The sequence below is a fragment of the Macadamia integrifolia genome, chromosome 3 (genome assembly GCF_013358625.1).
Source record: "Macadamia integrifolia cultivar HAES 741 chromosome 3, SCU_Mint_v3, whole genome shotgun sequence".
NCBI classification, from domain to species: domain Eukaryota; kingdom Viridiplantae; phylum Streptophyta; class Magnoliopsida; order Proteales; family Proteaceae; genus Macadamia; species Macadamia integrifolia.
In genome coordinates, this window is record NC_056559.1 from 10,504,220 (window position 1) to 10,529,626 (window position 25,407).

Consider the following 25,407-nt stretch of genomic DNA (forward strand, 5'->3'; position numbering starts at 1 on the left):
ACCACTTTCTTCACCCTATTTATCACACTTTTGGAATGCCGTCCAGATTTTGACTAGCAGATGTTGGATCAAGTCTAGACCCTTTCCAACTAATTTCATGTTTCACGGGCAGATATACCACTCCCAATTGTCTAAAAATAACTACAGATTTCTACCAAAAGGGGGTATTTTGGGGGGAGGGGGTAGAAATTATTCAATTATGTCAGCAAAACCTGTGATGTGTCATTCTCAAACATGATAATGATGTACACATCCAAGATTTGTTAGATCTAAGGTGGGACTTTAAATTGACTCTTTTTTTCTGAATTCTGAGAACGAATGACAATGATGTACAATTCATCCTTGGAAAGAAAGAATGTGATTGATCTTACAGTACTTATGATTTCAAACTCTCCTGTATACCAAATGTGAAACCTGCATAAAGCATGAGAAGTTCATTTCTCATCATCAGGAAAAATCAACAAAATTTGGGCTCGTTGATGGATCATTAGATCTAAAGAGCAGCTGAACTTACTGACCTTCACCCTAATAGAACTGCATCAGTGTACCCTGATGTTACTAGGTCAAAATTTAAAACTCAGATTCATACCCTGCAGCCATGGTTGCAAGAGCAACTGTGACAAACCAGGATCTGTAACCAGTAACTGCAACAGAAGAGAGAGGAGAGTAGAGACAGAGAAAAAGAAGAGGGAGAGACTGTTAAGAGAGTAGCAGAATCAATACTCTTGCAGTCGCCCATATCGTGGTAGACATGAAACTGTACCCCCACAGTATATAGGGTCCATTCTTTAACAACAACAAAGCCACAAGTTGTTTAAATATGCAGCCTCATTTAATTGTTCTCCAGGGCATCAACTTTTCAACTGAGACATGTGAATTAATGCATCTGATAAGTCAGAGGCCCATCACAAAATCCCCTTGGTCCCTACCAATTCAACTATAATAATCATAGCAAGGATATATGATAAAAATTATGAGAAAATTGCATGTCCTGCATTAGGCCTGGATGTCAGCTCAAAATCTATATAAGAAGATGCACCTGGATGTGATCCTTTGATACTGCAAGCATATGGTCCATGGCAGCTTTGGAACCATGGTCATGTGCATTAGGCTGTACAAGAATCACAAGCTATAAATTTATGGCCACAATGGAACCTAATTTCTTAAATCATGCAGACCAACAAGATCATAACAGAAAAAGGAAACTAATGTATGTTCCAGGAACATACTAAATTTAAGAAAATCAGAAGTTTAAAACTACCAACCACTTCAAACAATAAATATTTTTAAGTCCATCTGAAATAGTTTTCATCCTTATAACAATGATAAGGCGAGGTTCCTATCCAATTAGATTCCACTGACCATGTATAGTGACATGAAGGTTAGAGATTACCCTGGTCAAAATTGAAATGTACTGTAAAATTACCAAAATTTCAGTTGAGATGTGGTAAATTTCGGTCAAAAAATTGAAATGGCCATTTAAGCGGTCAAACGTTTGAATTTTACCTGAAACTTCAGGGCAAGCCTATATAAGCATGATTACACATATTCAAACCCTTAGAGGTTTCTAGTGTTGTCCTTTCCTTATATGACTTTTTCTACACGTTATTTAGCACTACAATATGCATTCAATGAGAGAAATTGAAATATGTATTAAGAATGAAGAAGAACCATGTAACAGTACACCAATGTGAATACCACATGGAGTTCCGAGGAGGCTCAAAACCACTAGAAGATTGTTGCCGCCAACGGAACTATTCCTCTGATTGTATCACAAAGATGGCGATGCCATAGTATGCTTGAAGAACCAGCTCCTTGAACTCCCGGCCTTTATTCTGCTCGTACCAATGTGTAACTCTATTGGTTGCCTTAACATGTTGTATCTCTCTCGCTTCTGCCTCTGTCTCCACATCAGCAGGCGTATCCTCACACTATCATCCGCAACCCCTGGTGCTGAGAGTCTCTCAAGCACTGCCTCCTCAAACTCCTCCCTAAACTTCCACTTTTATAACCTCCTTTGCATCCTCCCTTCATGAGGAAAGTTATGGCCTTTACACCTCACCAAGGACCATAGGGCATTTCTCAGCATCCTTGTATCCACCAGTCAGATACAGCTTCAGTCTTGTAGCCCCACCTCCCATGATCTTCTTCCCACATTAACTGCATTGTGACTTTGTTTTTTCCTTACCAATGGGTAACCCAATGCCACCATGCCAAGTGTCTCCTCCCTGATCAGCCATTGTGCAACCTTGTTACATTGTTGCAACAAGAATTCACACAGTATTTGACTTTCTAGCTTTACATCAATTAAGACTTCTAAAACAACAGTAAAGTTATTACTCAATTTTTCTGTAAGCCCTATATATTTTCCTAGTTAAAACTAGTTTTTATTATATTTTATAAAAATTAATTAAGGAACAATGCAATCATAATCACAATCAATTGAAAAAAAATCGACAATAAAAGGGTGTACCTGGTGCACGAGGCTTCTGCATGTGCGAGGTCTGGGAGGCAAGAACTCAGAAATCAACAATATTTCCACAAATTTTCATGATTTTTTCAAACTAAACCAGAATATTTTCCCCTGTTTTTTAACATTTTGAATCATAGATCAACCAACAATATCTTAACATATAAAAAACTTGAAGCCACCTATTTTTTTTTTCAAAAATTAGCTTAAAGAAAATCAAAATTTTCAAACAAAAAATAAATTTAAAATATAGAATTAAATAATCTAGTCCAAAAGCTTGTGATTACCCACTAGGTTTCCTAGTCATTCAATACACCACATTGGCAGCTATGACCCTTCAATTAACTCCCATGCAAACTTCCTAAGTGATTTTGAGAGGAGATGTTATTCATGTCAGGAATCTTCTTAAATCCCATTCTACCTTCACTTCCAAGCTTGCAAAATTTCTCCAACTCCACAAGAGGTTAGTTTGATGAATTAAACCTTCAAATTGAACCAGTCCCGTTATAGATGTTACAACCTATTAACAGCAGAGACAAGGACTGTAAAAAGGGAAAGGAAATAACTTGGAACACTTGCTACATCAGATTTGATTATAGTAAGCTTTCCCCTTTTGGAAGAGAGTTTCCTAACAATGTGAAAAGCATTTTATCCGATCATCAATATAACCAAACAGGGAAGTCCCAAAGTGAATCAAGGTATCTATTAAATCCTAAAATAAAAGCTGGTAGAGAAGTGTTCAATATTCCAAACATCTATGATGGTTATGAGTTCACTTTTAGAATAGCTTAATTGAAGCACAAAATTTACTTCAGAACATCTTAACAAACAGATAGGCAGCCATAATTGGCAGTGTAAAGACCCAAGAAAAATAGGTGTATCATTCACTAATTGAAGAAGAGTTATGAGACTGTCCAAGTTTAGTTTGGGATGGAAGAACCCTCTAACTTTACCACCTTCCTCAGTGTTAAAGACTAATAATGATAGGGGGAGTGTCCCTATAGTGTTTTATGACTTTAGCTGTGGCAGTAGTAGTCTTTAGCGGTGGAAGCGACGTGGGCCTATGAACCCGGAGGTCCCAGGATCAAAACCTAGCTCAAATACCAGGTAGCAGCAGAGCAACCTGCAACTAGACCTTACATAGCTTGAATAAGAGAAGGGCAGAGAAAGAGAGAATGACAAAATAATGAGAATCCCAACAGACCCCAATAGGATCTAGTTACTTCTAATCTTTATAGCCAAAGATAATAGACTCTCAGTAGGAGATCTACTAAAGAGTATATGTCTAATTACAAGTAAAGTTGACATCTAAAATAAAGCAAAGAAACTAACACAATTAAACACTATCACCACAGCTAAGTCATAAAACACTATAGGGACACTCCCTTATCGTGAGTAGTTTTTAACACACAACTTTTGCAAGAATTCTACTTAAGGCTTTGATAATTAAGATGAACAAAAAGGGAGATATGGATCCCACTGCAGCAAACCTCTCGTGCAACCAGAAGTTGCTGGTGTAGGACAGAATTCCAGAATTATATAGGGATCTTTGGAGGAGATCTGGATACATGAAAAGGGTTGTGATGTGGATCAGATTAGAGTTGTGGCCATATGTGTAACCCTAATCTGATATTTATACCCCTACTTGTGGACAGGCAAGAAGAAAGAACAGAGAAAGCCAATGCTGGCATGGTTGGCAGCTCTAGAGTGCTAAGAAGGCAAAAGTGACCCCACCTGCTCCTGTTCAGCCTGCCAACATCATTGGAGAACTCATCAGGAGGTGTGGACAAAGAGGTAAGTTTAATTACAAGACTAAGTATAGTAGGGTGCGACATGAGGACTTCCCAGGGGGTCACCCATCCTAATACTACTCTCACCCAAGTAAGCTTAACTATAGAGTTTTATGGGATTTGGTGCATTAGTGCTGGTATGATTGCACCCAAACTAGTAGGTCCAAAACTGGCCAGCCAATTTTGCCTAGCAAAATGTAATTATTAGGTTTTTACACTATGGAGCCCACCTCTGCTGTGCAAAATTTCCATTATACCCCTATAGGAAGAGACTTAAATGAGGCAAGAAATGCGTATTTTATACTAATAAATAAATGGGAGGAAATGAATTTATAAACTACTAGGATTTATATATATATATATAGTATGTAATTTATATGGAAATAAAAGAGGGCAGCCAAACAGGCCTTAGTTATCAACTTAAGAGGGCAGCCAAACAAACCTTTGGGGCTGCCTTATATATAAGGGATAATGGGCTGATATTTCATACAAATTGTGGCTGCTGTAACAGTAAGGAGAAAAAGAAAGAAAGGAGAAGGAAAAGAAGAAGAAGAAGGAAAGAGAAGGAAGAAGAGGAAGAAAGAGAAGTGAGGAGGGAACTCACTCACCTCAGGCTGCTCCTATATCAACTTTGCACCTAGGTAAGTGAACTTACTATTGCGACAGGGTTAATTAGGTAATTTCATGTAGATTGGGCAGCTAGGGTTAGGGTTTTACCCAATTGTTTACTGCCAGGGAATCCCTGTGAGTAGAACACTGCCCAGCAAAGAAAGCCCTAATTTCTATAGGCTATTGGGGACCCAACTAGTAAAAAAACCTTATCCCTGCTAAACCCTAGAACATAGGACTACTTTTTCAGTAGGGATTATGCAATAAGGGCTGGAATAGGGTTGATTTGGTGGAAATTATGCCAAAACCCTAGGAACATAATTTTATTCAAGCTGGAATTATGCAATAGGGGCTAAATTAATTAGGTTAGGTTAGTACTTATAAATGTTCATCTCAAATTGATGGCCAAGCCATGAGAAATACCCTAATTCTACAGATCTCTTCAACTTCCTAAATTATTCCTGCAGAATTGGACTATATCAGTTTTGGGTGTAATAAATTGAAACCCAAAATTGGGTCAACTTGGCATTTTACCTTTTCCTTACTGACCTAAGATAAGTATTGGAAATTCAGAATGAAAAATTGGTGCAATTCGGGCACTACATCAACCATAGTACAGAGTATGGAAAAGGCAGAATCAGATTCTGCAGAATAAAAGGAGGAACCGACAGGTCCCGATCGGCCAGCCTGTTTTGACCCAGGTAACCCACCGATTAGGGTTCCCGAAGCCAAATGGGCTGTGTAATAGGTTACTAGACCTTTGGACATAAGTTTGAATTTGTATATATAAGAATTAATGAGAAACATAACCCAATGAGGATCTAATGTTTGGAATTTCATATGACCTCGAGAACTATAATGATGAAACCCCTTCATCCAATGAGGATCTATTAGTGCTTCTCTATATCTAATTCTACTATAAAAAATGTTTAAGAAATCAAGGAATCAACATGTATATAGGAAGGAACAGATAAAGATCTCTATAGGTTGGGTATGAGAATGCTATACTTAAAGCAATGATAAAATGTAGGAATTTGTGATGTACCTAATGATTTAAATATCTGTTAAATAGGGAACATAAGTGACAGTGTGGCAATTTTCTTGAATCCAAGAAGTGAACTTTCAAAAATTGAATACCAAGGTGAGTGGGTGCCCTTCTCAACCCCCCATTCTTTTGGTGTGTTTGTTTAATCTTATTTATGCATTAAATTGCTTGTGTATGTGCATTTACATTTACCTGCATTTATTCTTTAATGGTACTATTGTGATGGAATGTGATGGAATGGAAATGAGAAAGGTAAGACAGGTGAGATGGGTCACGTGCAGGTGCCCATGTTTGTATGTGTGATTGTAATGATTGGCTATGCATCATTTAGAATGTTGGGTTAGGTATCACAACCCCAAGTGCTACACCCCTGTCCGTAGGGGTTTAGGTACAAACTAATCCCGAATTATGTGGCTGCCTGATCAGCAGTGCACGTGTGATGAGATGTGTGGTATCAGTTATGGATGTGAGACAGGATACGACGTACTGTATGCCTGTGAATATAATTATGATACGGGGTTACCTTTTAGGGGTTAGCCGGTGTGGCCCGAGACCCATACCAGCACTGGCTGGCTCCTGCCTGCGGCGTAGCTTGTATACCTGAGGCCCAACGTTCAGGGTCGGGTATGCCACCTACGTTAGTAGCACTTATACCCATAGGTGATGAGACCTAGTAATGGATTATGAATTTTGTATAGTTAATTAAATGGACTCGTGGGCGTCATTCTCTATGTGTGGAGCATGCATTGCATATGGATGTGTGTGCTTGTTGTCCCCCACCCCACACTGAGCATTACCAGTGCTCACCTCCTTTCCTTTGATCCTATAGATGACGAAGGCGATATTCTGCCGACTCCTGGAATTGATTATGAGATAATGTCCATGGATCACATGGCCTATATTTCAAAAGATGAACTCAATCACGGACCCGCCTATGAATGTGACGACTGCGCCTATGGAGGCCAGTTCTTCTGAGTAGGACTATTCCTATATCTTTTTGTGTATATATTCCTACTGATGCATACTCTAATGTATATAGTCTACTACTGAGATACTGTAAACTGTGAATATTCTCTTTTTGTAAGGTATGTTAACTCTTATCTGAATATATCTTATCACTTAGTTGGCACTGGAGCTTATATTTTTTTGTTGGACTGTGCATATGTATATAAACTCTGATCTTTCGTAGTGTAATTGTGGTGTTATGATATACCCTAGTCTAGATTCTGGAGAAACAGGCTGACTGGATACGGTGAGATGTCCAGTGCCGCATGCCTTAGCCTATTGGAGGTAAGGTGTGACAACATGAATGGAATTTTACAAGGCCCCAACCCCAACAACGAAGTTACAAAGGAACTGTAACACCTAGGCTAGCAGTTTTATGGAATTTTATTAATCAAAATGAAACTAAGAGAAATATCGATATTAAAGTAAATGGACAAGGCACATTAATAATTATTGAATACCTGCAAAGATAGACCATTAATGAAACCTTGTAAAGAGGATGACCAAATGGAGATCCACCAAGTACTGCATCTCGTATTCGATCATTAAAGCTGAAAAAACATTATATAAATGATTCACAAAAACAACAAAAATACATCATACCAGCCACTTGCAAGAATAAAGAAAAATGAGATAAATTCTACTAAGTCCAATACAGATTAAACGTTGATAAATCAGAATGAGATAAATTCTACTAAGTCTAATATAGATTAAACGTTGATAATCAGACTGACTAAAAAAGACTGGAAATCAATTTTTTAAGGAAAATCAGTGTGGTTCAAAGATGGAAATAAATCAGCAGCCACACAAGCAATCAAGGAACCCAGTTACCCAAGCATAGAATCTGCAAAGAGGTCTTGACAAGTTTTCTAACTATCTGTTTGGGTGATCCAATCAAGGTCAAAATGGTGCATGATGCAGTCAAAGAGCATGGAGGGTACTATTGTGAGAGAATGGACTGTCATCATTCAGTCATCACTCTAAGACCCATAGACATAGAGTAATAATATCATTCCCCCCCCCAGCTTGTTATGAGCTCGGCTTTGATGGCTGTTCAATAAGAGTTTTGGACTTGTTAGAGGGCTTTTCTGAGATTGCCTCATGAGCTCTGGTAGACCCCTTTATGAACCCTAGCAAACTCATTGAGTAGCTTGGGAGCACCAACCAGGTGGTCTATCTAGCAGTATTGTTGACATTAAGTTTCATAAAAAATTTAACCAACATTTTATTAAAATCAGCACCAAAAGTGGCAATCTACATTTTGTTGGGGGAAAGAATAACCTCCCGGTGCTTTACGGGCAATGTTCTTTCATGCAAAGAGGTCTTGACAGGTTTTCTAACTATCTGTTTGGGTGATCCAATCAAGGTCAAAATGGTGCATGATGCAGTCAAAGAGCATGGATAATGTAGGAATAGATTTGACAAGTCAAACCAGCCCAAACTGCAGGAACTTTTAATCAGAAGAACAACTAGAACCAGCCCAATAAAATATCAGAAAATTCATCGATCTCAACAATTTCAGAAATTCTGTAACTGAATAATCAGCCAAGGAATTAAGGACTTAAATCATCAATTAATAAGACTAAACAATGAAACATACGACCAGCAACCAATCAGCAACATCCAGAACAAAGCGACTCAAAATTCTGGGCAGAAACCAGAATCGGCCAGAATAGAGAGTATTTTTATAACAATAAAATTCCAGGTCTGATTGACCCCAAATTAGGATCGAACCACCCTCTCAATAGGAACACTCGACCAGAATAGGGGAGCCATCTGGTGGCTGGTTGGTCTGATCCGTGAAAGATCAGGTAGGAGAAATCTGGGAAATTCGAAACCAGAAATTTAAAGAAGATCAGATCTGTTACCTGATTTGTTTCAACAGTAACAAACCTTTGAAAAGAAGACTTTGAAAGAGAAAAGGAACACTTGAAGAGGAACCTCTTGGACTTCTCGCCGCAAAGAGTCGTTGGATCGAACACCAACCCAATACCTTGATCAAACACAAGGAGGTTCTCTTGCAGAGAAAGCAGCAGCAGCAGCCATGTAGTTGTCAAAATCGTGGCTCATTAAAAGAGCCATCAGCTTTATTTATAATAGTGATAGGGGTTACATGAAATAGAAACTAACTTTAGTTTCCAAAAACTGAAATAGGAAACTAAAAATTAGAAACTCAACTAGTTACTAAAATCTGAAAATAGAAACTTACAAAATAGAAAGTCTTAGTTGCTAAACTGGAAATAGAAACTAACTTATGACCGAAAATTAGAAACTAATTTAAGACTTCAAAATATAAACTAAATTACTAACTAAATGACTAATTAGTAACCCCGTCAGCAGCCCAAATCGTGGGCTGACTTGGACCAGATCTGGGTCGACCCAGTCAGCCACTTGGGTCGACCTTAGTCTTGGTTCTCCTTGTGTAAACCCTTGGTACTGCATCAGCTCTCCCCGGCTTGAAAACATTCGACTTCGACGAATGGATAAGGGACATGTAGCGCTCATACAAATCGGAATCAAGCCTCTTGAAATCATCAGCATGAATCCAAGTACAGTCACTACGGGGACGGCCTTTCCACTTAACAAGAAAAGTGTGATAACCGGTGCCACGGCGGGAGGTCTTGTAATTATCATCCAAGACGTCTTCAATAACTTCAGAAGTGGGTGGCTTCAGTTGAGGCAACCTCAGCATTTGTTCCGAGTCTCCATCATCTGAATGATGCCCAACATAAAGGTGAAGATCAGCCACATTAAACACGTTGCTTATGGTCATGTCATCAGGCAACTCAAGCACATAAGCATTAGGTCCTATACGTTTCAGCACCTTGTAGGGACCCATCTTTCGTGGATGTAGTTTGGTATTGACACCTGTCTGAAACCGTTCAGGATTTACTCGAATCATCACCATGTCCCCGGGTTTGAACTCCACATAACGCCGATGACGATCAGCAGAAGCCTTATACACCTCATTGTTCAAGGCAATACGTCGTCGGACGTTGGCATGCACCTCAGTGATATGACGTAAGAACTCATCAACTTCAATACTAACTCGAGCCTGGGGTGGGAGTGACATAAGGTCAATAGGCCGCTTAGGTTGGACTCCAAGCAAGATCTCAAAAGGAGTACGACCTGTTGTCCTATTCACTGAGCTGTTATAGGCAAATTCTGCAATGTCAAGAATAGAAGGCCATGTCTTCTTATAGTCTCGAACCAAACACCTCAACAAGTTTCCCAAGCTACGGTTCACCACCTCTATCTATCCATCTGTCTGTGGATGAAATGCAGTTGAAAAGTTCAGCTTTGTATTTGTCTTCAACCACAATATCTTCCAAAAATAACTCATAAACTTAACGTCACGGTCAGATACAATACTAGTTGGCAGCCCATGTAGTCGTACTACTTCCTTGAAGAAGAGCTTTGCAACCTGATAAGAATCAAAAGTCTTACGACAAGGTATAAAATGAGCCATCTTAGAGAAACGATCCACAACCACTATAATGGAATCATATCGTTCTCTAGTAGGGGGTAGTCCAAGAACAAAATCCATGCTAACATCAAGCCACGGTGCATGAGGAACAGATAGTGGAGAGTATAAACCTGTGTTCTGTTTTCCCCCTTTTGCCAACTGACATACACGGCATCTCTTGATCACATAATCGACATCCTTTGCAATGCATGGCCAATAATATCGATCAGTCACCTATGCAAGAGTCTTATCTTTCCCAAAATGTCCCCCTAATCCTCCTCCATGTAACTCTCGTATGATGTGATGACGTAGGGAAGAGTTTTGGATACAAAGCCGCGTGCCAAAGAACAAGTACCCATCATGAATAGAGTACTGTAGGTGCTGCCCACCTTGTTGTAACTCCATAAAGACAGTGCTGAAATTAGAATCAGATGTATATTCACCTCGTATCTGATCTATGTTAATAACATGTGCTGAAAATGTGTTAAGTGTGAGCACTTTCCGGTTAAGTGCATCAGCCACTGTATTCTCTTTTCCCGCCTTGTACTTTATAGCAAATACAAACTCCTGCAAATAGGCTACCCATTTGGCATGTCTGTGGCTAATCGATTTCTGTGAGTGAAGGTGCTTCAAGGCCTCATGATCAGTGTACAAAATGAACTCCTTACCAATGAGGTAGTGTCTCCAATGGCATAGCACTTGGACAACTGCATACAACTCCAGATCATAAGTCGAATAGCGCTTCTTGGCCTCATTCAATTTTTCGCTATAAAAAGCGATGGGGTGTCCTCCTTGTATTATCACTCCTCCTAGCCCAACATGTGAAGCATCTATAGCTACCTCAAATACTTTGTCAAAATCTGGTAGGCGTAGGATGGGTGCCTCGGTCATCTTCCTCTTCACAAGAGCGAAGGCTTTGGTCGCTGCAGCTGTCCATTCAAACTTCCCTTTACTCGACTTTCATACATTCAGTGATGGGTGCCATTACTGCACTGAAGTTCCGAATAAATCTCCTACAGAAGGAAGCCAACCCATGGAAGCTACGGACTTCTGTTAGAGTCTTAGGTGTGGGCCAATCAGTGATGCTCTTGATCTTCTCCAGATCAGCTTCAACCCCCTTTGATGACACTATAAATCCAAGGAATACAACCTTGGGCAGCATGAAAGAACACTTCTTGAGATTAATGTATAACTTCTCAGCACGGAGTACTCTCAAGACTTGCCTCAAGTGATCCTTATGCTCTTCTTGGTTCTTACTATATACCAGAATATCATCAAAATAAACAACCAAAAAGCGACCAATGAAGGGACGAAGGACCTGTGTCATCACCCTCATAAAAGTACTAGGTGCATTTGTCAGACCGAACGGCATGACTTTCCACTCATATAAGCCATCCTTGGTCTTAAAGGCGGTCTTCCACTCATCCCCAGAACGGATGCGAATCTGATGATAGCCACTCCTCAGATCTAGCTTGGAAAAGACCTTTGCCCCGGACAGCATATCCAACATATCATCTAGTCGTGGTATAGGAAACTTATACTTGACTGTTATCTTGTTGATAGCACGGTTGTCCATGCACATACGCCAAGAACCATCCTTCTTTGGCGTGAGTAAAGCTGGTACTGCACAAGGACTTAAGCTCTCCTCAATGAAGCCCTTCTGTAGTAACCCATCCACTTGCCGTTTCAGCTCGGCATGCTCAGTAGGATTAAGTCTGTAAGCAGGAAGGTTGGGTAAAACCGAACCAGGTACCAAGTCAATGGCATGTTGTATGTCTCTCATGGGAGGCAACTCATCTGGGAGATCATCAGGGACTAAGTCAGAAAAATCAGACAGGACCTCTTTGATAGGTGCACTATACGTTACCTCAGGTTGGGGGGTGACTTCCCTAGTAACAAGTGCCATAACCATTCCAGTCTCATGACTTGTGCGTAAGAACTGTTTATGGGAAATAGTTAGCAACTCCTTTGTGGGTAGAACTAATACCTTCTCATTGTTAATGCCCTTCTGATTTGACCTTAATGATCTCTTCCGCCGTATTTCAGCCGGCACATTTACCGGATAGAAAGTTGTAGGAACACCCTTCCACATGAAAGTACACAGATTCTTCTTCCCTCCAACCATGGCATCATTGTCATACATCCAGGGACGACCAAGCAATACATCTGTGAGTTTCATTGGGATCACATCACACCAAACTTTCTCTTCATATCGGTAAAGTTTCAAAGGAACTAAGCACCTCTTATTCACCTCTAAGGTATTACCATTCAACAAGGATACCTTATAAGGCTGAGGATGTGGGTCAGGTTTCAAGGTTGCTTTCTTCACAAAGGTTTCAGAAACAACGTTGACACAACTACAACTATCAATGATAATCTGACAAGTATGCTCACCTGACTTCATACGGTTGTAGAATATACTGTTATGTCGCCAATCCTCTCCTTTGGTTTCAGCCACCAATATGCGAGTAACAATATTTATTCCCTGGGTATCATCCTCATTAGTGTTTTCCATATCATAGTCATATCCACCATCATCTTCATCATCTAATGGGTAGGGATAAAGAGCTGACTCATCCTCCTCATTGGAGTCTTCAACCTCAGCTACTGCATTAACCCTCTGCTTATGCGGACAAGACTTAGCAAAATATCCTATCTCTTGACAATGGAAACACTGTACCTTATTACTACCTATCATGGGTGCCTTTCCTTTATGATCAGCTCGTGGAGGAAAAGTGGATTTTGGAGGTGCTGAGCTACTAGGTTTAGTGGCTGGAAAATTCTTCTTTTCCTCCCCAGCTTGGAAACCAAACCTTCTAACTGGCTGTGCTAGAAGCTCCTCTGCTCGTAGGGCCTTGTCAAAACAATCCATCACTGAGTGCACTTCAACAACTCCGATACCCCTGTTGATTTTAACTCGCAATCCCAGTCGAAACTGAGATAACAGTTGCCTTTCATTCTCCCTTATGTTTGTACGAGAATAAAGTGCGTCAAACTTGTTCATGTACTAGGCAACAGTCATAGACCCTTGACGAAGAGAGTTCAGCTGGTCTTGTATGCGAGCTCTGAAGTTGCGTGGCAAGTATTTATCTGATAACTCAAGCTTCATCTCTTCCCAACTAGTAGGTTCTCTACCACGGTCTTCCAACTCTAGCTCATAGGTCCTCCACCACTCACGAGCAGCCCCAACTAGCTTAGCACGAGCTAGTTTCATCTTCCGTTCCTCAGGTAACTCATAATAGTCAAAATAGTCGTCTAGTGCCACTACCTAATCATAGAACAATTGGGGGTCATATCTCCCATCAAACTCCTTTAGATCGAACTTGACCTTCTGTGAATCTCCAGAATACCTCTGTTGCACGGGACGCTCAGTCTCAAAATATCCTCTTACATGCTCTTCAAAAGTAGGTTGTGCTACCGGAACCCTCTGTGGTGCTCTCAGATTAGGGTTTTCTCTCCTATTAGTCAACTGAGTAACCACATTCATTGGAGTGTCCACTTCGGGTGTTGTACATGAACTGCCAGTAGGCTGTTGGGGTGGGGTCTCTTCATTTAACAACCTGGCATCCAATTTAGCCTTCAACTCAGCCTTTAGTTCAGCTCTCATATTCTGTATCAACTCCATAATAGAAGCTAAGGTGGGGGTGTTGTTCTCAGCCATGCTCTGATACCACTTAATGTAGGAATAGATTTGACAAGTCAAACCAGCCCAAATTGCAGGAACTTTTAATCAGAAGAACAACCAGAACCAGCCCAATAAAATATCAGAAAATTCATCGATCTCAACAATTTCAGAAATTCTGTAACTGAATAATCAGCCAAGGAATTAAGGACTTAAATCATCAATTAATAAGACTAAACAATGAAACATACGACCAGCAACCAATCAGCAACATCCAGAACAAAGCGACTCAAAATTCTGGGCAGAAACCAGAATCGGCCAGAATAGAGAGTATTTTTATAACAATAAAATTCCAGGTCTGATTGACCCCAAATTAGGATCGAACCACTCTCTCAATAGGAACACTCGACCAGAATAGGGGAGCCATCAGGTGGCTGGTTGGTCTGATCCGTGAAAGATCAGGTAGGAGAAATCTGGGAAATTCGAAACCAGAAATTTAAAGAAGATCAGATCTGTTACCTGATTTGTTTCAACAGTAACAAACCTTTGAAAAGAAGACTTTGAAAGAGAAAAGGAACACTTGAAGAGGAACCTCTTGGACTTCTCGCCGCAAAGAGTCGTTGGATCGAACACCAACCCAATACCTTGATCAAACACAAGGAGGTTCTCTTGCAGAGAAAGCAGCAGCAGCAGCCATGTAGTTGTCAAAATCGTGGCTCATTAAAAGAGCCATCAGCTTTATTTATAATAGTGATAGGGGTTACATGAAATAGAAACTAACTTTAGTTTCCAAAAACTGAAATAGGAAACTAAAAATTAGAAACTCAACTAGTTACTAAAATCTGAAAATAGAAACTTACAAAGTAGAAAGTCTTAGTTGCTAAACTGGAAATAGAAACTAACTTATGACTGAAAATTAGAAACTAATTTAAGACTTCAAAATAGAAACTAAATTACTAACTAAATGACTAATTAGTAACCCCGTCAGCAGCCCAAATCGTGGGCTGACTTGGACCAGATCTGGGTCGACCCAGTCAGCCACTTGGGTCGACCTTGGTCTTGGTTCTCCTTGTGTAAACCCTTGGTACTGCATCAATGGAGGGTACTATTGTGAGAGAATGGACTATCATCATTCAGTCATCACCCTAAGACCCATAGACATAGAGTAATGATATCATTCCCCCCCCCCCAAGCTTGTTATGAGCTCGGCTTTGATGGCTATTCAATAAGAGTTTTGGACTTGTTAGAGGGATTTTCTGAGATTGCCTCATGACCTCTGGTAGACCCCTTTCTGAACCCTAGCAAACTCATTGAGTAGCTTGGGAGCACCGACCAGGTGGTCCATCTAGCACTATTGTTGACATTAAGTTTCATAACAAATTTAACCAACTTTTTATTAAAATCAGCACCGAAAATGGCAATGTACATTTTGTTGGGGGAAAGAATACCCTCTCGGTGCTTTATGGGCAATGTTCTGGAAATATTCTTATTTTCGAAAGAGGAAATCTATATGTTTTCACATAATCAAAAGTAAGGCAATAGGTTCGAATAAATATGGTTGGGTTGAGTGCTAGTAAATATATTCAAGATGCAAATCCAAACTTTTAAGACTGACTTCCTAGTATATGACAATAAGCAAAAGATGTCAGGAACATACAGAAAACTGGTACCACCCAATTCCAATCCTATGAAGATTGCATTGTGATGCATTTATCCTACGCCCATTTTTTGTAATTTCACCAAAATCCCACCCTTCACCATATCTAAAACAAAACGAATTTTATTAGTTCGAGAAAATGTAGTTCATCTGACAAAAAGGGAGGAAGATAAATGGTAGATGAGTAATTGGCACAAACTCGTATAGGAACAAATGGTGGAAATCACCATTGAACTAAGGAGAAAAGGAGAACTACTGAATCCATCCTTACATGTAGATCTTAGAACCATCTGCTCCATTATTTTCCTTTGATAGACTTTGGAGAGAACTTTTGGCCTTCCCCTATATAAAAAAGGAAAAAAAAAACATTGAGCAATAAACTATCCACACAGCTATATATGGTTGACAACTCACACATCCAAATCACAATCTGCTATAATTCTTTAATATGCTAATTTTCTTTTACTGTAACTAGTAGCCACCCATCAATACTAGTACCAACTATAGAGAACTTGTAGCACGACTCTCAAACCAAAACCATGGGCTCTGATACCAAGTTGGAATCTAAAGGATGCAAAAGAACAAGAATCTAGAGAGAACATAAGAGTAGGAGGTTGAAGGAGGAGAAGAAGAGAAGAGAGAGTTAGTGGTAAAGTGTTTGATTTCTCTCCCCCTTATATTGATGCAGTTAGCCCCAATCATAGTTGTCACGACGTCAAATCAATTCAAGGCGGTGGAGGGGTGGCTAATCAATTTGGCGATGAATTGCCTATTATGGCGTTGCCATGGCAGTCAAATCGTCCATGTGTCATTTTTTATTTTTCCCTATTTTCAAAAGTTATTTAGTATGCTACTTTTCTATTTTCCCTATTTTTTAAAGTTATTTAACATGCTACAAGGCTACAATATATACTCTATAACATATAAAACCAACATTAAGCAACATCAAATCATCAAAAATCAATATAGCCCTATCAAAATCACCCTGCATTTTACAAAAAATTGACCGCTTAGTGAATCAGGCTTGACCTGGCGTCCATGGCGGAGGCATAGCGTCGCCTATCAGCCAATGGCGACCGCCATTCGTGAGTCACATAAATCATAGCACTGCCATGAACTTCTTTTTCTGCCAGGACGCCAAATCGCCACCTTGGCGACGCCATGACAACTATGGCCCCAATAATGTGTTGTGGGAGAGAATAGATTTTTCTCCCCCTATATTGATGCACTTAGCCCCATAAGGGAAATTGCATATCTACCCTCCATGCTAACATAAGATAGCCAAGGGAAGTTAAAAGGCATAAAAGTAAAAGTACATACAGCATAATAACCCAATACCCATACAACATAAGTACCCTTGGTACATGATCTCTAACAGACCCACAATTTGTTGGTCTCTTTCCGCCATCTGTTTTGTCCCTCTCACTAGGTTTGTTGGTTTCATAAATGTTAAGGAATATTCAGTCAAGTTACCCTCTTTTAAATTCTTCTCTCCTCATTTTATTCCTTTATCCTTTATTTTATTAATTGAGTTTCCATTTATGCCCCCTCCCATCTTTTTTTATACCCTTTTGTCCTCAATTTCAAAACCCCTTTGCTATTATTGGAGATATTTGCTCAGATTTGTTTAAATCTGGCCTATCCAGTATTTTCTTTGCTATTATCGTGCAATGAATTGAGTCTCTGAGAGATGTTTTTATTTTATTTCCTTAATTGTACTAAGACATACACTCTTAGAAGGAGTCCTTCTTAAGAAGTACAGTACCTGCTAACTGAATATTATAAATAAAGGTAGTAGTCCATGATAGAACACAAGGTGAACCTATTGTGGCTCATAAATTGTTCCCTCAGTCTCTCTTCCTTCTTCTCTCTTCAATTTGCAACTAGAACCACTAAGTGAATTTGTGGGTTCTTACGGAACTGCAAGGGATAAAATGATAGAAGCATCAAACCCACTCTACCTGGAGAGCCCTCTACCTTACCCTTCTCCTTAATGACTCCCTTTGGACTTGCAGCATCAAACCCATCTCCTCTTAGGTGTGGAAGAAAATCATTCTCGCTAGACCTCTGGCCTTGACTGCCATCAAAACCCAAGTCAGCAATGGTATGAATACTTCCTTCTGGGTTAATAATTAGCACCCAACAGATGCTCTTTTCCTGCTTATGGGCCATAGATCAGTCTATTCCTCTAGACTTCCCAGATCTTCCATTGTAGCATTTATCATCTCCAATGGCTCCTGGACCCCCCAACATTCCCTCCCTTTCTATCATCTGGAAATCTCTCAATTCCACTTCTACCCCTTCTTTGGCAGATCGAACAATTTGGACCCACTCCCCATCTGGATGCTTCTTCTCCTATTCGGCTTGGAGCCACTCTTGATCCTCTAACGTTCTCATCCCTTGGTACAATTTCGTCTAGTTTAGCCCACATCCCTCGTCATAGTCTCTCTGTCTAGAGAACCCTCTCCAACTACCTCCCTACCCAGTCATTCCTCATCTATCACCACATCATGATCTCCCCTGTTTGTTGCCTTTGTCGGAATGGAATTAAAGATATGGGCCACCACTTCTTCCACTACCCCTTCTCCTTCCATATTTGGAAACATGTTCTCTCCAAATGTTGACCTACCCGTAGATCCCTCCTCCTCCTTTAGAGAGAATGCTTTGGATAGATATAACCTTTTCAAGAAAATTTATTTATGGCTATGCCGATAAGCTCACTTTCTATATCCCATATTTGGATGGAGTGAAATCTTCGTAGATGGTCCTACAACTCTAGATCTTTCGACGTGATTTGGAAGCTCATCTACTTTGACATCTCTTTAAAACTAGGATCCCTCCCCTCAGGTCTGTTGTGGATTCCCCAAGTAATAGGCACATTGTTGTTTCCTAGGGCTTTATCTCAGAGCATTTTATTCTCCCTTCTCCCTGCCCCCCTAAGGTTGTATAATTCAGTCTTTCGGTCTTGCATATCCCCCTCCCCCTTTTCTCCTATTTTATATATTTTTTTTATTCATTTGAAAAAAAAAAAGGGTGGAAGCAAAATGCATTTTTCAAACTGTAACCGTTGAGGCAAACCTTCTTAGGTCTAAATAGATCAATCAAAGAGAACAACATACCATGGTACTCTTCATTATATGACCCATGAGGTCAAACCGGAATCCATCAACCTATTAAGATAACATTCATTAAACAAACTTTAGAACAAATGTCAAATTATGACTACAAAAAGGGGTGGAATTGCGACATCTAACAAAGGCATTAAAAGAAAACAAACTTGTAGGGAATATGCAACTATCCAGTCCAGTGATCCTCTACTAAGACTATATTTTGATACAAGAAGTTTAAGACAAAAAGAATTGCTAAACTAGGGTTTAACAATTTTAACTTGCCCCATGGCCACAATCTAACCAAAATTTATTAAAGAAGTGAAAAATTCAACTAAGCAGCAAATGTCAGTAAATGACTAAAACTTCTTCATTTGATATCCAGCTACGTAGGTATAGCAAAATACCATTGTCGTCACGGAAACACAAGGCGGTGGCCAGGCACCTAGGCATCACCTTGGACACCTAGATGTGCATAGTGCATACTACATAGGTTTTAGTATCTTACCCAAGAGATGAAATAAAAAGAAAGTGATGGGGGCTGGGAACCCGCCTAGGCAACCAAGATGGGTGCCTTTTTACACAAAATATAAGGCAAGAGCATGTAGTTAAAGAATATTTCATGGAAGAACTACAGATATTAACTGCAAAACAAGTAGATAGATATCATGGACCTAACAAGTTCAAGAATCTGGCACAAGAACTTATACCAGAAAAAAGAAAATATTTTCATAGCCGCAAAGAGAATATTGCAAGAATAAATCAAGAATGACCCACATTCTAGACCACAACATGCATCACACTTTAAGATCTGGATCAAACCAAGGGAACTGCATCTGTTCATTCTGGTTTCAAACAGAATTCAGATTCATGATGAAATCTGAAAATAGCAATAGGCCAAGTCAATTACTTTAAGAATTACGATCAATTTTTTAGATCTGTGATAAGACTGAAGAGGAAGGAATTCTTAATGGAAGAATGTGGTTCGATTGGATACACTAGCACAAGAAATTTTTATGAAATTTTTAGAAGTGGCAATATGCCTAAAGATGGGGAAAATCACGTAGGACATGGGCTAATTATGGGAAAATATATTAAGAATAGGTCTAGGATTAATAAGATCAAAGGAGAGTGCAGGTTCCAATGATTCGGGCTATAAAGAAAGAATAGGCAAATAGATCAAGAAATATAGGGATGAATAATACTAAAGATGAAACAGAATCTTAATATTAGTAAAAAAGATATAAAGAGATAAGAGGAAAGAAAAATACTAGAGAAACAGGGAGGAGGAGAAGAAGAATTACCTAGGTTTCCATGCAAGATGCTTGCTAACATCACCAAATTGATTCTGTTGATATGAAGAGATAAGAGAAAAGAAAAATACAAGAGAAGCAAGGAGGAGGAGAAGACATTACCTAGGTTTCCATGCAAGATGTTTGCTAACATCACCAAATTGATTCAGTTGATTTGTTCCCTCTCCTCTACTGTTGGGAGAATGGTTCCGCATCGGTTACCCTTGAGGCCTTTTGTCCACTCACATACCTGTGAGTCCCTCCGCCCAATCACTCAAGATTTTGAGATGGATATTTATATTGTATCAGAGCAGGTTTTCTCCATTTTTGCTACAGGAATCTCTAGACCTGCTCCGTTCATCCGTGCACATGTATGCATCCTTGAGGCCTTTTGTCCCCTCATATACCTGTGAGTCCCTCCACCCAATCCCTCAATTTTGAGATGGATATTTATATGGTATCAGAGAAGGTTTTCTCCATTTTTTCTATAGGAATCTTCAGACCTTCTCCGTTTATCCATGCACATGTATGTAGTTCCGTCCTGCCTACACATAAGGGGTGGTGTTGGGAGAATAGCCCCACATTGGTTACCTTTGAGGCCTCCAGTCCCCTCATATATTTGTGAGTCGCTCCACCCAATAGTTCAAGTTTTTGAGATGGATATTTACAAATTGAATCCCACATCGGTTATGAGTGGGATCCCCGTTCTGTTCATATACCTAGTAGTACCTCCACCGTAAAAAACTGGTCTCTTAGGTCTTAACTAATAAAATCTAACATAGAAGTCACATGACCACTTAAGATAAGAGTGTCAAATGACTGGTCACATTTAACAAAAATCTAGGACCACAAAGGCAGCCTAAATGACCATATTAAAAGAGCTTAAAAATAAAATTAATCAAATTTCTGCTTCCAAACTTTAGCTAAACTCCGCATAGAAGTTAACCCCTTGTTTTACTCAACATTGGATCCTTCATGGTCCAACACAGATGGCAACCGACTAGGCTAGACTGCTATCCTATAGGGTTGGTCTTCCAAGGTTGATATTTTCGCCAACCAGATGAAAGCAACTTCTTTATAAACCCAACAAGGCACTATCCAACCAAATTTTATACATGGACCACATGGTATGAAAATGTGCTTCTTAGAAAATAGACAAAGTTTGACTATCATAATACAAAATAACAAAGAAAGTAGAACCGCAATGAAGTAAAAACAGAAAATTGCAAGCTATGATGATTTATGAGCTTATTCACCTAGGATTAACCAAATGCTGTTAATCTAAGTTGGTTCTTTATTTTTTGGGGGAATAAATAACAGGTATTATTGGCGAGAAAATTACAATACAGGATTAAATATTTTCAGCCTCTTCATTCTGTGGAGAGTTCTAAATTGCCGGATGGGTTACTATTTGATAAGAACAAGTAAAGAAATCCAAAGAGGAGGGGAAACTGAAAAATAATACTAAATTTCAACCCTTCTTGGGGTGGCAAAACCATTATATAGTTGTGTTATCACCTTATAAATTGACAGCCCAGCACAGGAGACCATCAAGAATCAAGCGTTCTACCATAAAATGTTCACTAGCAGTATTATTTTCACAAGCACTATGCTCAATAAATCCATCTCCGTCCCTCCTTAGGCAGTAACCTGGTACAGCCTACAATGAACTTGCAGCATCACATGCAGAGAACAAATTAAATCTTCACAAAAATACAGGTCAGATACAAAGCATTTGTATGGAGTATAGACACAACAGTAGAATACTATTTGGAAAATTATAACAGGATATGGATTATAGTTTTACAAGTCAAACAATGACCTTGTCAAGCACAGAGTTATCATCAAGTGGCCCACTTCCATGCAAATGGTTATAGACGACATCCAACACAACACGAAGACCAATGCGGTTAATAGCCTGAAATTAAGAATCAGCATAAGGGGAAGAACTAAGCAATATTCAAACTAAAATTATGCTATTACCAAATTACCAGTAATTTACATGTGATTCATAACATGAAATGAAGAAAAAAATAACGATAACAGCACTTGAACCATCTTTCGGAACTCAAGAATAAGGCTTGAACCATTTGGGTTGCTTGCATAACTTCCTTTTGGGACCCCCCAAAGAATAGGATTGTACCTTGTTAGAAAAAGGAGAGATTAGTCAGCACATAAGCAAACTATAATTGATTAATATCACCGAATGATGTTCCAGTACATGATCTATTACCTCCAGTTGTACCCATCGTTGTCTTGGATGGCAGTCACTTGAGCCTGTTGCTCATCTGAATCCGGTGGCAATATTGCCATTTTATTGGTATCCATAAAGACATTGATGTTGAAGAGAGAGAATGCATTAAGATATACAATTGACAAATCAAGATAATTACAGCAAAAATTATGGGCAATGAAAATCAAATGAGTTCTATATTAACTAAAAAATGGAGCTGAACATCTGAAGAAAAAAAAAGTATTTAATCTCTGTCATAGGCTTAGTCATCTTGGATACCACCAACAATCTAATTAATCTTATCCCATGGGTACTACCAACAATATAATTAATATCTTATCCCAAAGTTTGAAATTTAATTGTCTCCTTGCTGCTATGTATCCAATTTTATTACCTATAATACCCTACGCTTTATCCACATATTCTAAATTATACTCCTCCCATATCCAACAAAATCTAGAAAAACAATTAAACAGAAGAAGAAATTAAAGAAAGGAAGAAAAGGAAATAGATGTTAAGGTTTCTAATGCATGCCAACTGTGGTTCTTACAGCTATACAAACTTAAACATGTAGGATGGTCAACCACCCAATCAAAGGCAGTCCAAGTCTCCAACACCCCCACCCCTATTTCCCATACATGTTCAGTGCAGCTATGAGAATAATACATTCTGTGGAATCCCAGTAGGGAGATAGATTTTCCAGTTGAAGATTTCCAGCCACTTTTAACATTTTAAAAACTAATCATGCCCTTCATCGTTGCCAGAATTGAAAAACTGAACCTAGCATATGAGAATGGGAGAAAAGGGACTGCTTCACATGACAAGTCCAAGGTCAGAGTTTATATAATAACAAGTTAGTGATAACTCAAGTGAGGATACTACAAATATAAAACTTTTCAACAAATAAAATAGTAACTCTTAGAAACATGGAAATACAAAATTCCACAGGGTACAATTAAGTTCATTGATATCCAAAAAATACACATGCTTTACTACTGTATAATGAAAAAGTAAACTCTCAGTTTTATGGAAGAAAGTGTCAAAAAAATGTTAAATAGTTGTATTCTAATATGCCAAGTTAGAAGTTAAGTTTCTATTGGGTTTTTGCCTGTTCGATAAATTATCATTCATTTTAGTTCACAAAATAACATGTTACAGACCAAGAGGTACAAGTGCAAGACTGAATAGAAACTTTATGTCCAAAGAGAGAATCAATGCCAAAATGCTGGTTTTAGGCACAAGCAGCAACTCCGAATATTGATGTCTTCATATTGATATATACATACCTGCATACAGACACACACGCACACGCACATGCACACGCACACACACAGACACAGACATATATTAGCACACACACAAAACTTGTTGCTTCCTAAGGACATTGACTATATTAATATGATATCATCAATTGCCAATCATCTTTGCTGGTCAAAATTAGCATTAGAAGGTTCTAAATTTAATTTCCATCGATAGTCTTTTCAAAAATGACAGTAAATTTCCATTTACTGATTCCATCTTTCACAGAATCAATCCCCCTTTGTACAAGAATACGTAGAGTACTCCTAGTTAACGATAGCATGACCACACATCTAGCCATGTCAAACATGACCTAGTAATTTGGATTTGGAAATAAATTATAACACCAAAAAGTTGGGTTAAACTTGATTTGCAAATTTTAAGAAAAAAGGGGGATCAATATACCATAAAAAAATAGACTACACCAAAAGTCGAGAATAAATTAATTCAGGTATTAAATGTTTATATTTAAAAACTTAGGACCAAAAAGTCTTTTTTTCTAGGGGGGAGATATGTAAATATTTCGAAGTTCTTGGACTATTTTCATTTCTGAATTATTTGCAAAACCCAAAAAATGAGAGTTCCCCCAATCTTTCAGACTTGTTTGGATTCAGACCAAATTAACCATAAAATGCATTTTTTCCCCAAATTATTCACAAATTTACTATGCACACGACTCATATCAGATCCAAATTTAGACCCTGATAATAAAAGATCTCATGGCTCTAAGATCAAATTCAGATGCAATTATTTAGTAGTTGAATCAAATTTGGATAACATAGATTAATCATATCCTTAACAGCCTATTGAGGGCTACAACTTTGTTATGACAGACTTACCACTAGGGTAAATTATTCAATCTTTGTTCATTGCATAGACTAGCTTACAAAGTTATTATTTGAACAGACTTACCTTCAAAAGCCCAATGGAACATTGGAACCTAATTCTACTGCACAAGGAAGTAGGTAGTTGATTTGTTAACAAAAAGCAGGGAGGGCTTAAACCAAACTGCATATAAATTAAGTATTCAATTAAAGATGCAGAAAATCAATTTTACGCCATTCGCGCACTTGCATCCACTGCCAAAAAACAGGCCTACTAAAAAAAAAAATGCCCAACAAAGGTACGAACAAATCTTACATGCGTACTCCCATTTCTCCTTCGCATCATCAACACCACCAAACTGGAATGCTGGCAATAGATGAACATGACTTAGACCAGCAGCTGATAACTTCTTTAGGTAATGTATGCCTGCAGAATCCTACAAGAAGTAATAGTTACACAATACTCGTCAATAGGTTATATATATACAGATGAGAAAATGATTCAATAAATAGATAATATAACAGTGACGATATAAACCTTTATGTCAGCTGCTAAGTCAGATAGTCCTCATTTGGGATTGGGACCAAATACACAGTGCTAGAAAACCCAATGCTACCATAGAATATTCCCATCGTGAATTGCAAGCCATATATTCATGCCTCGAATTATCTTTGCACCTCTCAATGTTCAACCATTAGAGCGTTTCCATTGTCATAGTTGCTGCTACTACCATATTTTCTCGTATTCCTCTGCATCTACTTTGGCCATGGTTGAAAGGATCACTTGAAGGACCTTGACACAAATAAGATAGAAGCTGTATTGATGGGCATTATTATGCACTGAAACATTTCATATCAAAGCATATCAGTTCCTCTGCAAAATAGAACCTATAACTCATTGCTATCTAATAATCCCATTAAATGATACCATATCAGCTTTTATACCTGCTAGCAAGGAGCAAAAAAAAAAAAAAAAATTTGTATACAC

At 38.8% G+C, this 25,407-nt stretch overlaps 2 pseudogenes; both read right to left on the reverse strand.

The window, feature by feature from the left end:
* Positions 1–1,445: 1,445 nt before the first annotated feature.
* The window catches only part of LOC122074491, a 52,797-nt pseudogene continuing 28,835 nt past the window's right edge, over positions 1,446–25,407 (reverse strand).
* LOC122075016 lies at positions 4,294–4,411 on the reverse strand (annotated as a pseudogene).